We start from the raw sequence: 20681 nt of genomic DNA on the forward strand, positions 1-20681 counted from the left end.
AGGTCCCTGTGCACCCACTGGAGAGTGTCGGGGTCTTATTTTTAACTGACAGCAGAGCCCGCAGCCGGCTGCTTCTGAGATGGGCTCTGTGTCTGGGTCCCGTGCTGTCTTTCAGGACCTCCGCGTCGGAACTGTGTGCTCCTTCTGTAAGTGGCTTCCTTGAGATTTTACAAGAAATGAAGACTAAAGTTAGAAAATAAAAACATTGTGAGGGTTTATAGAAAGGGCGTGCACTTGCCAAAAGTTTATATTTAGCTCACATTTTAGCTCTTTTTAATCTGTTCAAACGTGTACTTATTTGTTTGTTGAATCATTCCGAAATAATTATTCTATAGTGCTTCCATTTTGTTAAAATGCAATCAATACTGGAAAATATGGCTAGAATTCGGTGAATGCCTAAGGTGGCTTCGGGCAGTTTTCATCTGTGTAATAGCACCTTTTCTCCTTAGTGTGACTGTTCGTGGTGCAGATACAACCTGGAGTATTGTTAATGGATGTTTTGTGAAGCAGCGTCTGAGTAGTTTTCATGCATAAAGACTTTGTGCCTTATGTGGTAAGCTTGGATCTCCAGCTGATTTAACATAGAGACACCAGCAGTAAATGCTTTGGTGAGATCACCCAGCCCCTGACAACAGGCCTGTGAGGTGGAGCTTGGAGGCCATGAGGAGCTGCTGTGGGCACTGTTTTTCGTCCATCCCTGGCCTACATGTCACCTGTCTGCCTGGGGCTGGCCTGATCAGAGAGGCCAGGGCCGCCTGTTATCACTCTTGAGCAGGTCGTGTGCTGTTTCTGAACTTTAGTTTTCATGTCCTTAAAACCAAGATGGTAATATATTCTGTAACAGAGGGAATATTCTGCAGAGATGAAAAAAAAAAAAACCCACTGCATGAAGGCTGCAAGTGATTGTTTCCATTTTTTCCATCTAAAACCTAAGAAATGTGGACCGTGTTTTGCCTGAATCTTAAATACATTTGTTAATAATAATGAATCTTTATGCAGCGTTTTACATTTTACAAAGCTCCTTTACATGCACTTCATTGAAGGAGGTTTGCAAAATAGTTGTCTTTGCTCAAAAACACTCTCTCGAGAGTCGCAATGTGTGTGAGGAGAAGGCAGTGGCTGCAGAGAGCCTCTGTGTGCAGCGACGGGGCCTCCGTCAGTTCCTGCAGAGAGTTGTAGAATAAGCTTCCTGTTTCAAGGGAAGCAGAAATGGTTTCCAATTAGTGAAACATTCCACAGTGGTGCTTGTCTTGGGACTGGGAACCGGTGCCTGTGTTTTGTGCGTTTCTCATGGGGAAAGTGAGAGTGGGCAGTTCCTGCCGTTCTGAAGGTGAAGGGCTGAGTTGATCACAGCCCTTCTGTCTCACAACCAAGCTGGAGAGGATGCGTCACTGTTCTTTTCAGAATTATGGAAGTAGATGGAACAGTAGGTTTAGGTGCTAGTGGTAAAGAACCCGCCTGCCAATGCAGGAAACACAAGAGATGCAGGTTTAATCCCTGAGTTGGGAAGATACCCTAGGGGAGGAAATGGCACCCCACTCCAGTGTTCTTGCCTGGAAAATTCCATAGACAGAGGAGCCTGTCGGGCTACAGTCCACGGGGTCCCAGAGAGTCAGACACGACTGAGCACCCACAGCACTACAGGGCAATGGTCATACTTTGCAGGTGTGATGCATGATGTGTATATTTCAACTGACAGTCCCTTTTTTTTTCCTGTAAAAAAACTTTTCCTTTCAGAAAAGTTCACGTACCACAGCCATGCTGTTTTTCATAGAGTTTGCAGAGGTCCATGAATTCCCTGGGAACTATTTTTGGACCTCAAAGTCAGAACCCTGCTTTAATAAAGAAGCTGAACTGATATGGAAGAAAAATCAGGACTTGGAGGCTAGGCAGTTGTGTGCGGTTGTCGTTTAGTTGCTAAGTCGTGTCTGACTCTTTGCGACCCGATGGCCCGTAGCCTGCCAGGCTCCTCTGTTCATGGGGTTTTCCAGGCAAGAATACTTTGGTGGGCTGCCATTTCCTCCTCCAGCGGATCTTCCTGATCGAGGAATGGAACCTGCATCTCCTGCATTGGCAGGTGGGTTCTTTACCATTGAGCCACCAAGGAATGCTTGGCAGACCTGATTCTAAATCACGTAGGTGCTCAGATGCTTAGGAGCTTGGGGTGGGAATAATTGAGCCCCAGTTTTCTCAGTGGAGAAAAAGGAGAAAAATAACGCATGCATCATGTCTTGCAGGATTGTTTTAAACATTAACTATCATATTGACTCAGACGGTAAAGAATCTGCCTGCCAGCGCGGGAGACTGGGGTTCGACCCCTGGGTCAGGAAGATCCCCTGGAGAAGGAAATGGCAACCCACTCCAGTATTCTTGCTGGAGAATTTCATGGACAGAGAAGCCTGTGGGCTCTAGTTCATGGGACCCCAGCATCAGACACAACTGAGCGATTAACACTTCACTTTACTTCGTCATATCTGTAAAGTCCATCAAGTGGTGCTTGGTATTTGACAGTCACCCAGAAATACTAACTGCTGCTGCCACTGTTTTCAAGCACTTACAGTCTAATTAAGTTAGTTTTTGTGCCAGAGAGTCCTAGACAAATGTGAGGGTTTTTTTTTTTTTTTAAGGTTTATTGATAGGAGAGACTATGCCTGTCTCAATTTTTTTATTTTCACATATATTTTGTACATTATTTCTTGGTAAATGTATCAAATTAAACTTTTTAAGTCAGGTAGTATTTGTGTCAGTTGAGTAGTGGGCAGTTGAACTTAATAGATTTTATATATATTTATCTTAAATGAACCAAAGCGCTAGTTTTATATTTGAGAAAGAATTGATTTGAATATTTCTTTTGAGATTCTGCAATGTCACTCCTAAGTAGTACCTTACTTACTGAGATCAGCCAAAGGAGGAGTTTGTCACACTTTGCTACATACTGAATAGCCTGTAATTATCAAGATTATCCAGTTAGCATAAAGTGCAGTTTAGTTTCTGTTCCGTACTTGTTGCCATAGCTGGAGTCAGGTGGGTGTTTAAACCTTCATGAACTCAAAATTCTTTTATGATGATGGAATATTTCATGTTTTAATACTCTTGGTACATAGTATGTGTTTAAATATTTTACCAGGCATGTATTTTTTACAGGTTCATATAATATATAAAATGCATTTCTGTTCCAAGAAAAATACAAGTGGTAAACAGTTGGGAGAGAGCTTGCATATTTCCCTTTATTATCCTGTCTGATGATTAATGCATTCAGCTATGTTCAGCCTCACGTGTAACCAGGTTAGTGTTTAGTTTGGGTTAGGCTGTTTTCCTTGTGAGAACAAAAATGGCCAATCCCGTGCCCTGCCTGTCTCCCAGATGGAGTCTTTGCATTGTTTCCACATCACGGTGCTTAACGGAAGGTCAGATTTTCTTGTGAAAACAGATTTTGGATTAACTCTGTCTGTGTGCTTGCACACACCCCTCCACACCTGCCCATGCGCTTAAGCTGCAGCAACCTGCTACGGTTCTGGGTTTAATTTCAAGGTGCAAGCGAGTAGACGTTCTGCTTGGTGCCATAAAAGTGCAGGAACAAGTTCTGAATACACGGTAGATCTATGTGGAGACCATGCGGTTTCGTAGAAAGAGCATGAACTTGGAAATTCATGGTATGACCTTGGACGAAGCCCTCAGTAGCTGAGCCTCTGGTTCTCAATAATCTTCCCTGCTTGATTATTGTAAGGATCCAGTGCGGGCCTGGCAGCTACAGCCGGCAGGTCTGTGTATGTCTGTGACTTTGTAGAGACACAGCAGCGTTCCTTCCTTTAGGGTTGTCTCAGCTGCTCACACTCGACACCCGCACGGTTGGGTAGTTGGGACAGAGACCACTGTGTGGCTTGCAGAGCCTCAGCTGTTTCTTTTCTCACCCTTTACAGGAAAAGTTTGCTGACCCCTGGTACAGTGCAAGCAGAAATCATGATTCGAGTCTCAGCTGTGCTACTCAACACCCATGACCATAGTTGATCATCTGTAAACTTAGTACTAAAGTTTTTCCTCTATAAATACTATTTGTCCATCCATTCACTGAGTATTGTTTGCTTGCTATGAGTCAAGCATTGTTCTAGGCTCAGGAAATGCAGCGGTAAACAGGATAGACCAAGATACCTGCTTTCATGAAACTTACGTTCCAGTGACACATACTCAGTGAGGGTAATAACACTTCACAGGGAGGATTAGATGAAGTAATCCTTGTAAAACCGCACTGAGAACATGCCTTGGTGTGAGGCATCATAAGGAGAATACAAGCTTAGTGGTATTTGATGTTATTGTTATGCCAAGTGTAGGGGTGAAAATGAACATGTTAGTCGCTGTCTAACTCTTTGTGACCCCGTGGACTATAGTCTACCAGGCTTTTCCATCTGTGGGATTCTCCAGGCAAGAATACTGGAGTGGGTACCATACTCTTCTCCAGGGAATTTTCCCAACCCAGGGATAGAACCAAGGTCTTCTGCATTGCAGGCAGATTCTTTACTGTCTGAGGTTGTTAATGTATAAAACAAAGTAGAACCTCAGCTCAGGGCTGGAACCCTTTTAATTCCATGCTCACTGTCCCTAACTAATGTTTTTATTGAAAGAGTGAATAACTCAAAGTAAATAAGGAGTGTTACCCTATATAGAGAGAGAATAGCTTGTAATAAGCTGTGTATAATCTCCACTAAGTGCATAAAATAGCACCGCGGAGGTCCCAGTTGAGAGCTGTGTGAAGTCGCTGGGTTGTTCTGGGTACAGAGGACTGTTCAGGTGGGGAAGGTGAGAGCAGGAGAAGCAAACATCTCATACCTCTGGTCTCTTAGAATTTATTTTTGGAACTTGGAGTGAAAGCCTGGAACTATATGCTCATTCTATATTTTAAATTCTCATTAGACATAAGGTCCCTTTCTTAAGACCTTTGAATTTCAGAGTAGGGAGAAGAGACACTCAGGAATGTAAGGATAAGCTTAGATTAATAATCCCTTCAAGTGTGATTACATTTTAAGACTGAAGATTAACATTAGAAAATATGAAATTGAGCCAGTTTCCTTATACACTTAAATTTGATAATCTAATTAAGTTGGTGTTTGCACACAAGGTCCTAACCTTGTGTTTCACATCTTGGTCCTCAGTGATGCATGGGGTGGGCTAGAGTTTATTGGCGAGTGGACTAAGTACGTACTGTCAGGGGACCTGGGGAAAATACCTAGTGTTGTTCCTTTTCCCATTTGTAAAGTAAGGAGATTGGACCAAGTTTTTCCATGTCCTTTTCAGCCCTATTCATGTGATTTGTGAATTTTCTCTTTGACCAGGTTGCCCAAAGTAGAAAGCTTTCTATTGTTTTTCTCTCCTGCCAGAAACTGCTCCTTCTCCCCTGGTGTGATGACGTGACACCCTTGGTTCTTCGTGTTTCTAAGTACAGAACACGTAATCTTACAGTAACAGGGCCCTGCCCTTTCTAAGAAGTTGTCAGTTTCTTCATCTTCTTAATCAAGATGGTTTCCTTTCTTAATCCTCATCCGTAGGTGGGGGTATAATAGACCACGTAATGACCTAAGGCGTTTCCCAGTTCTGACATTCTGAGATTCCAGAGTAAGATTCAGAAGACGGGAGGTGGACTGGAAGGAAGAAGGCTGTGTTATTTTGTTTTCTTCTTTTAAGGCGGAGGAAAGGGAAACCTCCACAGCTGGGAACTTTCCAGGACTAGGCTTGCTGTCGGAGTTGGGAGATGGCTGTGACCCCCACTAGTGATGCAAGTTCTCAGTAGGCACCTCTGTTTTTCTGTGGTGTTTATGCAGATCCTCTTTCCTATTAAGCTCTCCGTTTCTCATATAACTCTGTAGGAAGTGTTAATACCTAAAAGTATATATAATGGGAAGTGACCAATTCAAGATGGCCTGGTATAATCACAGGTGTACAAACTGAGACTTGAAATCTGTAGTTTGTGGTATGTGGTCTGGCAGAGATCAAATAAAATTCATACACACTTTTTTGAAAATACAAAGGAAAAATCATCTGGACTTTATTTGAAAATATGCCATTTTTTTGGAACTTTCATTTTTAGGGTAATTAGTAATAATGTTTTTGAAAAAAATCACTTGAAGTAGAATGGAAAAGTGCACTTCAGCAATTTAACCTATTAGGAAACATTGCCCTTAAAAATATAAGGTTATAAGGTCAAAAAATTTTATATACATATATATATATACATACAATATGTATGCAGTTAATGCTACCTGTGACTTTTAATATCTGCAATATTCCAGATTTATGAAATTCCAGCTGAGAAGGCTTATGTAGATAAAAAGACAGCAGTATAATTTTAAGCTGCTGATCTTTAGTCTGTTTCAGCATCATGTGTTTTCACAGGCAGGGAGCACAGTGAGTGAAGGCTGCCTCCCTGCCCGTTTCAGAGGGTGGCTTGAGGGGCGTTAGGTGGGAGTGTGGTGGTCAGGAACTCTGGTTCTGGATTCGAGTGATCCAGGGCCAAACCCGGGCCATGCTGTGGACCAGAGTGACCCTGTAGGAGCCTGCTCCCGTCAGGAAGGTGGGACAGTAGAAAGTCCTCCCTCACGCTTTTGGGAGGATGAGGACAGTTAGACATAGTCCATGTGACGTGAACAGTGCTGGGCAGAGCCTTAGCGAATAGGAACTGCAGTTGCCATTGTTCGCAGGAGAGATCCTGATCTTTCTTCTGAAATCCAAACGTGGGTCATCCCCGACTTCCGTCCTTGTCTCCCAGTCAGAGGTCCTTTGGCCCCTTCAGAGCGGCGTGTTGGGAACTGGGCTTTTTCAGTTGCGGGTCAAGGGTGTGTCGATGAGCTTCTCCAGACTCCTGCTGCTGCGTAGGCAGAAACCCTGGGCATCATGTAGAGCAAGCACAGGGAGACTCTGAAGGTGGGGGAGACGGCAGCTGCCTAGGGCCTTGGGACTCCTGGGGACGGCCCCTGGCGCGTTCCTCTGGTTTTCTTTTTGCCTTGTATTTCTCAGACCGGATGTTAGAGAAGCTATCAATCCAGAAACATGGGAGCAGACCAAAAAGCCCCCAAGAGAAGCGTGCTCTTTCTAGCTAAGGGACAAGAAAGGGGAAGTTGAGCAAGACAGGCTTTTAGACGGTAACTCCCTGCTTTAGACAAGCACCCCAGAAAAACCATAGAGCCCCTCCCACACCCCCATCAGCAGTGGCCAAATGGGGAGCCTAAACTTAAACCTTCACCTGAATGTAATGAGATAACCTCCACCCCCGCTCTGGCTGGGGTCAGAGAAGACTGGGTGGGCAGCCAGGATGCTCATCCCTGCTCCTCATAACAGGCACCCTGCCTTCCCTGCCTGACCCTGCCGTCACTGGAGGGCACGTGGGGAACTGGAGCTCGCACCTATTCCATACCTGTCCCAAAGGTGTAAAACTAGGATCTTCTGCCCAGCAGGAAGGAGGCTGAGGGAGCGCCCCCCCCCCCCACGGCAGTAGCAGGGTGCTGCTCCCCGCGCCCACCGTGGTGTTAGGGGAGGCCAGCTGAAACGGGAGACTGCCGTAAGATCCACAGTCCCAACAGCGTACCCTAATGTTCAGAGTAATTGAAGATCCTGTGTTACACCGAGAACCAGGAAAATCACAACTTGAATGAGAAAAGGCAGTCAACAGATGCCGGCACCTCGACGACACAGATGCTGGAATTATCTGACAGGGATGTTCAGGCAGCATTCATGAAAGTGCTTCAACGAGCAGTTGTGAACAATGGGCGCAAATGAAGGAACAGAAGATCTCACCAGAGAAAGAGAAAATCCAAATGGAAATTTGAGGACTGAAAAATATAACAACTCAAAATAAAGTGAACAAGCTCATTGAACTGGTTCGATAGCACAACAGAAAGGACAGACGAAAACAGTCAGTTAATGTGAGGAGAGAATGTAAAGTATCCAGTCTGAATAACAGGAATAAGATAGACGGGGAAAAAATGGTCAAGGACATGCAGGACTCTAATAGATGCTGTCACATTCTGTCATCAGAGTCCCATGAGAACAGAAGAAAGAGGGTGGGGCTGAAAAAGTGTTCAGAGAAACCGTTTCCCATATTTGACCAAAAAACCCAAAGCTGCAAATTCCGGAGCGTCCAGCCCAGGCCATGCGCTCTCAGTTCGGTCTGTGGGCAGTGACTATCCCCACTTCTGGAAATGCTTGTGATCCCAGTTACCCACCTGTCCTCCTAAGAAAGGATCTTGCTCTTGTCTTTTATTCTTAATGACCGAGATCCTCTTGCCTTATCTTCATCGAGGTTAAATCAGCCAGCATTTTCAGTAGAAGCATAACAAGAGAGTCTGCTTGCTGAATTTCTTATGTTTTCCTGAACCAGCAACAACCTGGGTAATAAACGTGGTAGATATGAGTGCTTTGTCCACCAACAGTCTTGTACGCGAATGTTCATAGCAGCCTTCTTTGTAATAGCCAACACCTGGAGACAACCCAGATGTCTCTCTGATAGAACTGGTAGTACCCCATGGTATGTACGTACAGTGGAATAATCCACAGCAGTGAAGGCGGCAGGCCACTGTGAGCTGTAGAAATAGGTGCAGTAAAGGAAACCGGACACAGGAGAAATGCATGCTCTAAGATTCCAGTTACCCCAGTGATGCTGTGAAAGTGCTGCACTCAGTGTCAGCAAATTTGGAAAACTCAGCAGTGGCCAGAGGACTGGAAAAGGTCAGTATTCGTTCCAATCCCAAAGAAGGGCAATGCCAAAGAATGTTCAAACTACCATACAATTGTGTTCATTTCACGTGCTGGCAAAATAATGCCTAAAATCCTTCGAGCTAGGCTTCAGTAGTATGTGAACCAAGAACTTCCAAATGTACAAGCTGCATTTTAAAAAGGCGTAGGAGCCAGAGATCAAATTGCCAGCATCTGTTGGATCATAGAAAAAGCAAGAGAATTCCAGAAAAACATCTGCTTCATTGACTACGCAAAAGCGTTTGACTGTATGGATCCCAGAAAATTGTGGAAAATTCTTAGAGATGAGAATACCAGACCATCTTACTTGTCTCCTGAGAAACCTATAGCAGGTCAAGAAGCAACAGTTAGAACCGAACATGGAACAATGGACTGGTTCAAAGTTGGGAAAGGAGTGCATCAAGGCTGAATATTGTCACTCGGCTTATTTAACATCTATGCAGAGTACATCATGTGAAATACCGGGCTGGATGAAGCACAAGCTGGAATCAAGATTGCCAGGAGAAATAACGAGAAACTCAGATATGCAGATGATACCACTCTAAATGCAGAAATCGAAGAGGTACTAGAGAGCTTCTTGATGAAAGTGAAAGAGGAGAGTGAAAAAGCTCGCTTAAAACTCAGCATTCAGGAAACCAGGATCATGGCATCCAGTTTCATCACTTCATGGCAAAGAGATGGGGGAAAAGTAGAAACAATGACAGACTATTTTCTTGGGCTCCCAAATCACTGAGGACAGTGACTGCAGCCATGAAATTAAAAGACGCTTGCTCCTTGGAAGGAAAGTTATGACAAACCTATACAGCATATTAAAAAGCAGAGACATCACTTTGCCTACAAAGGTCCATCTAGTCAAAGCTACAGTTTTTCCAGTAGTCATGTATGGATGTGAGAGTTGGACCATAAAGAAGGCTGAACGCTGAAGAATTAATGCTTTCCAATTGTGGCGTTGGAGAAGACTCTTGAGCGTCCCTTGGACAGCAAGGAGATCAAATCAACCCTAAAGAAAATCAACCCTGAATATTCATTGGAAGGACTGACGCTGAAGCTCCAATACTTTGGCCACCTGATGCAAAGAGCCGACTCACTGGAAAAGACCCTGATGCTGGGAAAGACTGAGGTCAGGAGGAGAAGGGAGTGACAGAGGATGAGACGGTCGGTTGGCATCACTGACTCAATGGACTTGAGTTTGAACAAGCTCTGGGAGACACGAAAGACAGGAAAGCCGGTGTGCTGCAGTCTATGAGGTAGCAAAAGAGTCAGACACAACTGAGCAGCTGAACAATACCACCACCTCAGATTCCAGAGAAGGCATAAGTGATCAGAGATGATAGAGGTGAGAGTCCTAGTTCCTGTAAGGGCTCATGCACTGGTAGGTACTGGAACATTCTCTGTCTTGACCTTGGGTAGTAGTTGCATATGTGCACACATATGTGAAACTTCTCTAAGCTATCAGACTTAAGAATTGTGTGCTTTGTTGTAGTAAATTCTGTTTTAAAATGAGTATGTGTTCTGAAACCTTGATCTCCATGTAAACTCTTCCTGATGCCTTCAGGGTGACGCTCACAACCTTGGTGTCTTGGCCTCCCATGCAGGCCTGCTTAGAGGGGTTAGGTGTGTCCCTCTCCTGTACCCCCAGGACACTTTGTGTGTCCTCCAGCTCTGGATATTGGTGGTGGGTTTTGCTTGTCTCTGGGGCCTTTTCTCTCTCCCTTATCCCCACTGCCAACTTGAGTAAGGCAATAAATATGTCTTATTCACCCCTTAGTCCCCAGTACAGGGTCTGTCATAAGTAGCTAGCTATCTTTTAAATTTTTGTCAAATTAACGCGTAGTTGTAGATGGCGCTTCCCTGATAGCTCAATTGGTAGAGTCCGCCTACAATTCAGGAGACCCCAGTTCGATTCCTGGGTCAGGAGGATTCCCTGGAGAAGAGATAGGCTATACCCACTCCAGTATTCTTGGCTTCCCTTGTGGCTCAGCTGGTGAAAAATCCACCTGCAATGTGGGAGATCTGGGTTTGATCCCTGGCTTGGGAAAATCCCCTGGAGAAGGGAAAGGCTACCCACTCCAGTATTCTGGCCTGGAGAATTCCATGGACCGTATAGTCCATGGGGTCGCAAAGAGTCAGGCACAACTGAGTAACTTTCACACACTTGTAGATGAAAAGATTTTCAAGTGTTTTGGGTGTTAGCAAACAGGGAAATCAGAAGGGCCCTGAAGATGAAGTGTGACTTTCATGTCAGGCTCATGGTGATACTCCTGGGGGACTGGAAAATCAACCAAAGAAATCTGCCACTCCAGGCTGGTTGAGTTTGGCTCCCGGGTCCTCTTCCTGGGTGGTTCCTGACTGCTTCCCGGGCAGGGCCTGCCCACCGCCGGGTCCCTGTTCTGCCTCACTGGCCCTTTCCTCTTCCTGTCTCAGTCCTAAGCACTCTCAACAGTATACTCTGAGATTTTCCAGCATATTTAATATTATTTCAATCATTATCTCTTTTCTGAAGACCTGCCTGAAATACATCCTCCTGCAGTTTGTATGGTGCAGTTGCAAAAAAGCATGAGTTTTAAAACTTACCAAACCTAGATTTTGCCACTCCCTCAACTCTATGACTGCGGACATATTCATTAACCCTCACAGGTCGCATTTCTTTTGTCTGATTCCTCCTACTTTGCAAAACTCTTAGGAGCACCCCATTTTTGCCTGTAAAAATCTTGGTGAATAAGGAAATACTGGTGTAGGTTCCCTTTCTCTTTTCCATTCCCATTCTCTAGCAGAGCGAGTGAGGTTTCTCACAGTAGGTGTGTTTCTGAAATGTGGCATCTTTGTTCACAGACACATCCCCTCCCGGTGGTCTCCTCCTGAAGGGTGAGAGTGGGCCTCCACGTGACTCCTTCGGGGGCTGTGGCAGCGTCCGCCAGTCAGGCAGGGGAGAGAAGGGCAGGATGTCGGCTCCCCTCCTGCCTGTGCCCACAGGGTGGGCAGCTCAGAGCAGGGCCCCCTGGAGGCCCAGCGCTCCTGCATTCTCGCCGCCATCTCCCTCGTTCACAATCCTCCTTCCACAGCCCGTGTGCCACCCTTCCCAGCACTGGCTGGAGGCTCATCATAAAAAATCTTTTTTTTTTTTTTTAACACCATGGGCCAATTGATAAACGGTTTCCAAGACTGTATTTATTAGTGGCAAGTAGCTCATCATAATACAGCAAGCAGTTGAGAGTCTGTCGGTGGGTTAAAAATTAAAGACTGAATGAAAACAGGACAGAATTCTGTTTGTTCAAGCACTGAAGTGTGACCTTGTAGACCGTGCGTTTTGGGTGGGAATTATACCCGAAGTACCAAAGGTGGAATGCATATTTTAAAGAAACACTCGTTCTGTGGGTTATGTTTGTTCTGCGCGTCGCTGTGCGTGTTAGCGCAGCGCGCCTCTGTCTTCTCCGCCACTGACACGCGTCCCGACCCCTCTCCAGCGTGACTGCTTTCTCCAGTCGTGTCCTGAGTTCTGTGCAGAGGCTGCTCAGTGGAACTTTCAGTTGTGTGTGCTCAAGCACGTTGGAGACAAATTCGCTTCTAGATTTGTATATTCCCCTGCTTCTGCCTAAAACCACAGGTCTTTCATCTAGCTCTTCACATATTTCACTGGTCAGTTTTTGACGTTTTGCTTAAAACTCTTGAAATGACAGTAATGGCAAAATAACACCGTGCTTCTGCTCTTTTCCCTCACATTTCAGCCGGTCTGAAGTTCTTCACAAAGAATGCAAGAGAAATGCCGGAAGTAGAAGGATAAGTAAGGTGATGTTTGTATTGAGCATTTCTTGAGCACTTCCTAGAAGCCAGGTGTTGTGGAAGTCACTCTCTTTTCTCACCACCTGCTTGATGACACCCTCTGCTCTGTGAGGAGCTTTTGGCCTGTTTTCCACGTGAGGTCAAGGTGACTCGCTCAGGCTCACACGGCGGCGCTTGGGTCCTGCTCTCGCTCTCTGTCATCATGTCACGGGGGCTGGGGGTTGGGGCCATGCCGTGCGAGGCCAAGGCTCCGTCCTGTGGGAGGGATCTGCTTGGCACCTCTGACCCCCATTCTCCTGGACCAGACACTCGGTGATGTGTTCCATTCCAGATCAGCTGAAAATACCTTTCTGACATCCCACCCTAAGGGTTCTGGTTGCTTTGTAAGTGGTCAGCGTGGAAGCAGATGCTCTCTGTGACTTAGCGTTCATTCACTAGGGTTCCTACCATGTGTGAGGCACTTCCTTCTCACTTAAAGACAGTGACTCTTTTTTCAGTCTTGTAAGCAGAATATAGTAAACTTCTTTAAAACCAGCTAAGTTCATTCATTATTTAAACAAAGATTTTATCTGCTGGGTGAAGAATTCATGAGAAAATTGCACCAAATTCAGATGCAGATGTTTGCCGAAGAAAAGTTAGTTGTTGATCTTCCTCGAATTTGGTGGTTGAACTTAGAAAATATTTGTATTGATCCCATTGTTCTATGTACTTCTGGACATTTTAATAGTCTCAGTATTACTATTCGTGAAAAGCTTCTTCGTTTTACCGTAAAGGCTTTCAGAGCTCTGCTCTGTACCTGATTGAGCTTCACTGTGGAATGGCAGTGTCATTTTCTCTCTGAACTCGCTCCTGGTCTATATATAATAGCTGTTATATGGTTTACTTTCTCTTGTGCTCTTCTTTTCTAGAGTGTTCTGCTTTGCAGTGTCTGGGGGTGGGGCGGGGTTGGCTTATGGACCGCAGCCTCTAAACGTGTCTGGGCGCCTTCCCGGCCTCGCTGCGTCCCTGCTGTGGGCCCCCTCAGCCCTCCGCTGGTTCTTTCCCTCCCTCCTCCCAGCCTCCACTCCCAGGACTGACAGCTTCTTACCTGGGGCGTTCGACAGACTCACTTCACAGGAACCTTGTCCATCAGTCTTCTTGAAGTTGAACTTCTCATCAAATTTGTCTTTGCTTTTCTTGTGGCTTCAACTGGAACATAATGAGTTGGTTGGAATGAAAATATTTCCATGAGCTATGTATGTGTGTATATCTGTGTTATTCCTATGTAGTTTTAACAGAACAAGGTCAGAAATTTGCATATCTTACAGTTCACAGTATAATTTGGTTTGGAAATGAGCTTCTAAAGTTACCCTGAAAAATCACCAGTGGATAAATAATCTGATGATGGTAACTTTCAGTTTTAAGGAAGTCTTACCACGGTGCATTTTGAGTTATTGGTTATCTCTTTCCAGGAAAAAAAGGTGCATATTGCTTACAAACTAATCCACTGGGAGTGAGTGCTTACGTTTCCTTTTAACTCTCTGCATCCAACCCCTCCCTCCCCACCCATGACCTCCAGTTTCCAGGCGTCAAAACCCTCTATGTGCAGATGACCCCAGAGTACCTCTTAAGCCCAGACTGTCCCCGGGCTCCACAGGAGGATACCACTGGTCTGTACCAGCGATCATGGCACACATGTGTACGCACACACACATACACGGGAATATTACTCAGCCATACAGAAGAATGGCATCTTGCCATTGTCACAGGGTGGATGGACCTAGAGGGTGTTCTGCTAAGTGAAATGTCAGAGAAAGACGGATACTGTAGATTTCACCTAGAGGTGAAACATAAAAAACAAAACCAATGAACGACTATAATAAAGCAGAAACAGAATCACAGTAGCAAAATCCAAAGGTGGTTGCCAGAGGGGAGGGAGGTAGGGGATGAATGAACTAGGTGAGGAAAGGGGAGAGGTGCAGACTCGCAGTTTAAAATAAATGAGGTGTGGGGATGAAATGAACAGTGTGGGGAACGCAGTCAGTCATGCTGTAATAGCTCTGTAGGGTGGCAGACAGTAACTGGACTTACCGTGGTGATCATTTTATGATGTAGAGAGATACTGTGCAGCTGGAATTACCACAGGCCTGTAGATCAGTTGTACATCAGTTGTAAAACAAGAACGCTGTCTGCTGGGCCTGGAGCCCCAGACTTCCCTGTTCAGTAGGTCTGGGCTGGGGCCTGAGGGTTCGCATTCCTAAAGAGCAGGTGCCCAGGTGACGTTTACACTCCTGCTCCAGGGACCCGTGAGGAGCCACCACTCCACAAGCCCCACTCTCCAGCCTCATCTCCTACCGTTTTTATCATCTCCCTGCACACAGCCACGCTGACTTCCCTTCCATAGGTCAGTTACGCTCAAGTCTTTTCACCTGTGAGTCTTCGTGCTGCCGGTTCCTGCCCCATTTTTACGGCACAGGTCCCAGTTCAGATATCATCGTCTTCTAGAAAAGTCTTACCTGACTACCCTTCCTGCCTCCACTGTCCCTCTCTGGTTGATCATCCTGCTTATTTCCTTATGGGAGTTACCATCATCTGTAAATGTGTTTTTTCATGTGTTCACTTCTTTCTTGCTCATGCATTCTCTCCCTCTCGTGCACTGTCTCTGTTTGTCTCTCTTTCTGTCTCTGTCTCTCTGTCTGACTCTCTCTGTCTCTAGGCCAAGTGTCATGAGCCCAGGGATCCTGATGACTTGTTACCTACAGATATGTGATGGGATCAGTCATAAGAACTGTTTTCCTCCTTCACACACATGCATTTTTTTCAGCAGATAGCTGTTGATATTGAAGGGCAAGGCAGGGAATGCAAGAACGAACAAAACATGCTTCATTCAATTGTAAACCCCGGAGTCTAATGAAAGAATCAGACCATCAAATGAGTAGCTGCTATATACCATGAACTTCATACAGTCAGACTCACTAATCCGATTGTCACAACCCTGGGAAGGAGCCAGTCACAGGCCCAGAGAAGCCAAGGCCTGTGCATGTTAGTTCAGCTCTCGCCGCAGTCTCACAGAGAAGGTTGTTGTTTGGTCTTGTTGCTCTGCTGGTGTGTTGGGCCAGAGGTGTGTCCTTTACTTGGGGGGACCCTTGACCACCACCTTTTTAAGGCCACACCTGCCTACCCAGCTACACCCCTTCCTTTCTCCTGGGCTACTGGTAGGGAGGAGAGATTTTTGCCCACCCCCACCCAAAATTTCTTAAGTGGGTCAGACCAATACATGAATCAAATTAACTCCAAATCACTTTGACCTCAAGGCAGAAAATTCATTCCATATTAAGGTACTCCAGTGTAAGGCCTAAATTCATTGTAATCATAAAATGCCCACAAGAGATACTCTCTATTTGAATGTTAATTCTATCTCATTATCAAATTCCCAGGGAGATGTTAAAATCCAAAGATTACATTTCATTTTAAATTGAAGTCTAAAACATTAAAGTCAGATTCTCTGCCTATGTGACTTAAAATTCAAAGAAATTAAAGTTCAGAATGTACCCTCCCAATTTTTTATCCTTTTTAATCCCAACTGGAGGCGCTCTTCACACCTGCAGGGGGTCAGGAGTCTTTTAACAACAGTAACTTGGGTGGGCGTCTTGAGGTTTCATGAACCCCAATAATCTCTGATATGCCTTACTTCCAAAAAAGAGGTGAACAGGACACAGGCTTATCGTGCACTGGCCCCCGGACACCAAAGGCAGGAGACAGGCGGGTTCCCAGTCTCCTAACAGCTACCCCGAGCTAAAGCGTGTCCACCGAAGCCAGCACTCGGTGTCTGTTGTCGAGGGGCAGCAGGTCTGTGGTCACCGAGGGACTGTCTCTCGCGAGTGGACGTCTTTCCCTCTCCCTTGCCCTCCCCACCCCCAACCCCAATAGCTTTCCTGACTCCAGATCTCCTCTTTGCTTTCTTTTGTTTTCCTTCATCCGCTGCTTCTGTTCTGGTGGTGAGATTAAACCACTTTTCACACCACTCTTAACTCCTGTTTGTTTCCTAGCGGCAGAATGGTCCAAGAAGAGATCTTTTAAAATTGCAGGATTTCTTTGAGTTTCTGTTTCTCCAGCACAGTAAGAAGACAGTAGCCTTGTGTTTTTTCTGGTCTTGGAGTCTATCTAAATTTTCTTACGTATGATATTTACTGTAGGGTTCTGGCACAAGCCATTTTCAAGTTAAATTAGTTTTCTGAGATAATAAATAGATGCTAAGTATTACCTGATGCTTTTTCTGTGATAGTGAGATAATTATTGGTACATTAATGAGGATAATTACCTTGTAGATTTTCTCATCTATATTAAGATGGTGTCTGTCCTCTGATGCCCTCTCGCAACACCTACCGTCTTACTTGGGTTTCTCTTGCCTTGGACGTGGGGTATCTCTTCACGGCTGCTCCAGCAAAGGAAAGCCTTACCTAGGGCTTTTCAGGATCCTCGTATGTCCCTTTATAGAAACTTTCAATTTTATCTGTGAAATCTCCAAGCTGGTTAATGAAATTGACTCGTCCTGTTCTTGGCGACTGTACAAGGTTGGAGACCCCCACTCGGTCTCTAAAGCCATCGCCCACAACTCACTACAGAGCCCCCCCTAAAAGTCACGTATGGCCTTACCTACTTGTGACCTTCCCAAGTAAGACGGTAGGTGTTGCGAGAGGGCATCAGAGGGCAGACACACTGAAACTATAACTACAGAAAACTAGCCAATCTGATCACACGGACCACAGCCTTGTCTATCTCGATGAAACTAAGCCATGCCGTGTGGGGCCACCCAAGACGGATGGGTCATGGTGGACAGGTCTGACAGAATGTGGTCCACTGGAGAAGGGCATGGCAAACCACTTCAGTATTCTTGCCTTGAGAACCCCATGAACAGTATGAAAAGGCGAAAAGATAGGACACTGAAAGATGAACTCCCCAGGTCGGTAGGTGCCCAATATGCTACTGGAGATCAGTGGAGAAATAACTCCAGAAAGAATGGTGGGATGGAGCCAAAGCAAAAACTATACCCAGCTGTGGATGTGACTGGAGATAGAAGCAAAGTCCGATGCTGTAAAGAGCAATATTGCAGAGGAACCTGGAATGTTAGGTCCATCAATCAAGGCAAATTGAAAGTGGTCAAACAGAAGATGGCAAGAGTGAACGTCGACATTCTAGGAATCAGTGAACTAAGATGGACTGGAATGGGTGACTTTAACTCAGATGACCATTATATCTACTACTGTGGGCAGGAACCCCTTAGAAGAAATGGAGTAGCCATCATGGTCAATAAAAGAGTCCGAAATGCAGTACTTGGATGCAATCTCAAAAACGACAGAATGATCTCTGTTCGTTTCCAAGGCACACCATTCAGTATCACGGTAATCCAAGTCTATGCCCCGACCAGTAACGCTGAAGAAGCTGAAGTTGAATGATTCTATGAAGACCTACAAGACCTTTTAGAACTAACACCCAAAAAAGATGTCCTTTTCATTATAGGGGCCTGGAATGCAAAAGTAGGAAGTCAGGAAACACCTGGCGTAACAGGCAAATTTGGCCTTGGAATACAGAATGAAGCAGGGCAAAGGCTAATAGAGTTTTGCCAAGAGAACGCACTGGTCGTAGCAAACACCCTCTTCCAACAACACAAGAGAAGACTTTACACATGGACATCACCAGATGGTCAACATTGAAATCAGATTGATTATAGTCTTTGCAGCCAAAGATGGAGAAGCTCTATACAGTCAGCAAAAACAAGACTGGGGGTAGACTGTGGCTCAGATCATGAACTCCTTATTGCCAAATTCAGACTTAACTTGAAGAAAGTTGGGAAAACCACTAGACCATTCAGGTATGACCAAATCAAATCCCTTATGATGATACAGTGGAAGTGACAAATAGATTTAAGGGACTAGATCTGACAGACAGAGTGCCTGATGACCTATGGACAGAGGTTTGTGACATTGTACAGGAGACAGGGATCAAGACCATCCCTTTGGAAAAGAAATGCAAAAAAGCAAAATGACTGTCTGAGGAGGCCTTACAAATTGCTGGGAAAAGAAGAGAAGCGAAAAGCAAAGGAGAAAAGGAAAGATATTCTCATCTGAATGCATAGTTCCAAAGAATAGCAAGGAGAGAAAAGAAAGCCTTCCTCAGCGATCAATGGAAAGAAATAAAGGAAAACAGCAGATTGGGAAAGACTAGAGATCTCTTCAAGAAAATTAGAGATACCAAGGGAACATTTCATGCAAAGATGGGCTCGATAAAGGACAGAAATGGTATGGACCTAACAAAAACAGAAGATATTAAGAAGAGGTGGCAAGAATACACAGAAGAACTGTACAAAAAAGATCTTCACGACCCAGATAATTGCAATGGTGTGATCACTCACCTAGAGCCAGACATCCTGGAATGTGAAGTCAAGTGGGCCTTAGAAAGCATCACTATGAACAAAGCTAGTGGAGGTGATGGAATTCCAGTTGAGCTATTTCAAATCCTCAAAGGTGATGCTGTGAAAGTGCTGCACTCAATATGCCAGCAAATCTGGAAAACTCAGCAGTGGCCACAGGACTGGGAAAGGTCAGTATTCATTCTAATCCCAAAGAAAGGCAATGCCAAAGAATGCTCAAACTACCGCACAATTGCACTCATCTCACACGCTAGTAAAGTAATGCTGAAAATTCTCTAAGCCAGGCTTCAGCAATACGTGAACCGTGAACTTCCAGATGTTCAAGCTGGTTTTAGAAAAGGCAGAGGAACCAGAGATCAAATTGCCAACATCCGTTGGATCATCGAAAAAGCAAGAGAGTTCCAGAAAAACATCTATTTCTGCTTTATTGACTATGCCAAAGCCTTTGACTGTGTGGATCACAATAAACTATGGAAAATTCTGAAAGAGAGGGGTATACCAGACCACCTGATCTGTCTCTTGAGAAACCTGTATGCAGGTCAGGAAGCAACAGTTAGAACTGGACATGGAACAACAGACTGGTTCCAAATCGGAAAAGGAGTACATCAAGGCTGTATATTGTCACCCTGCTTATTTAACTTATATGCAGAGTACATCATGAGAAACGCTGGGCTGGAAGAAGCACCAGCTGAAATCAAGATTGCTGGGAGAAATATCAGTAACCTCAGATATGCAGATGACACCACTCTCATGGCAGAAAGTGAAGAAGGACTAAAGACCCTCTTGATGAAAGTGAAAGAGGAGAGTGAAAAAGTTGGCTTAAAGCTCAAGGTTCAGAAAACTAAGATCATGGCATCTAGTCCCATCACTTCATGGGAAATAGATGGGGAAACAATGGAAACAGTGTCAGACTTTATTTTGGGGGGCTCCAAAATCACTGCTGATGGTGACTGCAGCCATGAAATTAAAAGACGCTTACTCCTTGGAAGGAAGGTTATGACCAACCTAGATAGCTTATTTAAAAGCAGAGACATTACTTTGCCAACAAAAGTCCGTCTAGTCAAGGCTGTGGTTTTTCCAGTGGTCATATATGGATGTGAGAGTTGGACGATGAAGAAAGCTGAGTGCTGAAGAATTGATGCTTTTGAGCTGTGGTGTTGGAGAAGACTCTTGAGAGTCCCTTGGATTGCAAGGAGGTCCAACCAGTCTATCCTAAAGGAGATCAGTCCTGGGTGTTCATTGGAAGGACTGCTGTTGAAGCTGAAACTCCAATACTTTGGCCACCTGATGCAAAGAGTTGACTCATTGGAAAAGACCCTGATGCTAGGAAGAATTGGGGGCAGGAGGAGAAGGGGACGACAGAGGATGAGATGGTTGGATGGCATCACTAACTCGATGGACATGGTTGGGTAAACTCCGAGAGTTGGTGATGGACAGGGAGGCCTGGCGTGCTGCGATTCATGGAGTCGCAAAGAGTCGGACATGACTGAGCGACTGAACTGAACTGAACTGATTAAGATGCTGATGAATTGTTAGAGTATGTTTAATTAACCTAATATTTTTCCAGGAATTTGCGAGAGTTATCTTGGGAAGGGGTATATGTTCATAAGTTAAGTTCATTATTTTCCTTTATTGGTCTGTCTTAAACCTGCTTTTAGAACCAGGCCATGGTAGCTTCATAAAATGAATTGAGGAACTTTCCCTCCATTTCCACTGTTTTTGAATGACTTACGTACATAATGGGCTTCCCTGG

General features: G+C 45.0%; 1 protein-coding gene and 2 long non-coding RNA genes across 7 annotated transcripts in view; 2 read left to right on the plus strand and 1 right to left on the minus strand.

Annotated features, from left to right (window-relative positions):
- ATXN10 (ataxin 10) overlaps positions 1 to 20681 on the plus strand; it is a 149138-nt gene that overhangs the window by 98929 nt on the left and 29528 nt on the right. The window lies entirely within an intron of this gene.
- The window catches only part of LOC145546853 (uncharacterized), a 32556-nt gene continuing 15076 nt past the window's right edge, over positions 3202 to 20681 (minus strand). The window contains exons 2-3 of the long non-coding RNA XR_014083352.1: positions 13607 to 13707; positions 3202 to 3937 (exon numbers count right to left, since the gene is read on the minus strand). This is a non-coding gene — a long non-coding RNA (uncharacterized LOC145546853). The remainder of the gene's footprint in view (positions 3938 to 13606; positions 13708 to 20681) is intronic.
- On the plus strand, positions 16109 to 18815 carry LOC145546857 (uncharacterized). Its single transcript, XR_014083357.1, has 2 exons — positions 16109 to 16849; positions 17198 to 18815. It is a non-coding gene; the product is annotated as an uncharacterized LOC145546857 (long non-coding RNA).

The sequence above is a fragment of the Giraffa tippelskirchi genome, chromosome 4 (assembly GCF_054371585.1).
Source record: "Giraffa tippelskirchi isolate mGirTip1 chromosome 4, T2T-mGirTip1v1.2.pri, whole genome shotgun sequence".
Lineage (NCBI taxonomy): Eukaryota > Metazoa > Chordata > Mammalia > Artiodactyla > Giraffidae > Giraffa > Giraffa tippelskirchi.